The following is a 2,001-nucleotide window of genomic DNA, read 5'->3' as shown; positions in this document are numbered from 1 at the left end:
AAAGTGATTTTTATAACACAAGCATAGACAATATAATTTGACAAAAATATCTGAGGTGTTTGTTACTTTTCCCAGGTGTTTCCTGCCTCTTCAACGTTAGAATCATTCCCACTCGAAGAATCCTTTTGGTTCTCATCATCCTCAGTTGTCTCTGATCTAACACTGCCATTTCCTCATTTGTCAATGGCTTTGCAAATGACCAGGGCAGTTCCCCAAAACTGCTCTCTTATTCTTGAAATCTTGCCGATCTTGCAAGACCGATGGTTTCACTCTGCCATCAATTTTTAGGTTATTTGCATCGTATCTGCATTAAGTTGTTGACGTATGTCTGACAATCATAGAGATAATGGCGGACAAAGACTTTAACCCAGTTGTAATCAAAGTCCCCAGTTGTAATCAAATCCACACTGGTTTCTAAAGCCTTCAAAATAAGTTTAAAACATCTACCAATTTCTTTCTTAGAAATTCGTGACACGGCACGGAAAGGGGCATGGAAAGGGGCAGAAGCTCAGTATTAAAAGCAAGGGATGTGCTGTGCAGTCAGTTTTTGAGGGATTAGTTTTGTGTCATGGTGATGTTAGCTGCCTATCACAGAGACAACTGGCTGTTCAACGACTCCTTTCTCTCGTTCTCAAAGCACTTTGCTCCACAGCATTTTCCTACCTACCACTGGCTACGTATGGCTCTATGGACTGAGTGAGCAGCAGGATATGCCATTGTCAGGTCGTCCCATGGAAGCTGAATACAGAGGACAGTGCAGCTGAAGAACAGCAGATCCCAGAGGTGGAGAGAACCTGCGTCCCCGAGAGGCTGTACGGAGGAGAGTGCTCCCACCAAGCTGAGAACCTTGAATTATTGTTGCCTAAGCTACAGATGACATGCCATTTAAGCCTGGGGTCTATTTGTTACGGTGGCGTAGCCTACCCTAAATAACACACTGCTCCACCTGACTTCAAGAATGGGATAATGAAAGCCCAGTCATGAGGAGCCTCTTATATATTTCAGCAACAGCCTTAGCTGGTACTGTGCAAGTTCCTATGGACAAGCTGAAAAACATGGGTGGTTGCTAGCTCACGTCAGAGAAGTAGTGACAGACCAGACAACCCAACATAAAGGCTAATGAGTCACAGTCCACCCATACACATCCTTTTGGGCTTGCTTCTTGGCTCTGTCCTTTTCAACAACTATAGCAATGACTCAAGAGGAATATAGCAAAGGCATGCTTCTTAAACTTCCAGGAAACATGATGCTGGAAGGGGCACCTTGGATTGCACAATTCTGATCTTGGCACTAAGTTTTCATTATGTCGTTGTATTATGACAACCACAGAGAAAATAATTGACAAAGGCTTTGACCCAAAAGGCAAGGGCAGAAGCTTGACTTTTATAAAAGAAGGGACAGTGAGTCAAACAAGACATAGAAAAACTCACTGGGGCTAAATATAAGGGCCTGAACTTTGTCTGAAATAAACTTGAACAAGATGGAGAAGACTTGGCTTCAGACAGCACATTTTTATAAGATTTAGATGTTTTAGGCTGTGTTACCAAAAGTATTATGTCTAGAATGAAGAGATAATAATCCCATTTTTCTCTACCTAAGGGAGGTTGTCCTGGAGTTTTTCAATCAAGTACAACACCGGACATAAAATATGTTCGGAGGAGAGCACCCAGGACTATGAAAGGGACAGGAATATGAATTTGAGTCTTAGAACAATGATTTTCTGGGGGTACCTGAGTGGCTCAGTCCGTTAAGTGACCAACTTGATTTCAGCTCAGGTCATGATCTCAGAGTCCTGGGATCAAGTCCCATACCGGGTTCTGTGCTCGAATAGAGAACTTGAGGACTTTCTCTCCCTCTCCCTCTAACCCTCCCCCTACTCACTCTCTTTCTCTCTAAAACAAATGAGTCTGTCCAATTTTTAATTTTTTTTAAATTTTTTATTTATTTATGATAGTCACAGAGAGAGAGAGAGGGGCAGAGACACAGGCGGAGGGACAAGCA

The sequence above is a fragment of the Vulpes lagopus genome, chromosome 19, assembly GCF_018345385.1.
Source record: "Vulpes lagopus strain Blue_001 chromosome 19, ASM1834538v1, whole genome shotgun sequence".
Taxonomy (NCBI): Eukaryota; Metazoa; Chordata; class Mammalia; order Carnivora; family Canidae; genus Vulpes; species Vulpes lagopus.
Note: the sequence above shows the minus strand (reverse complement) of the source record.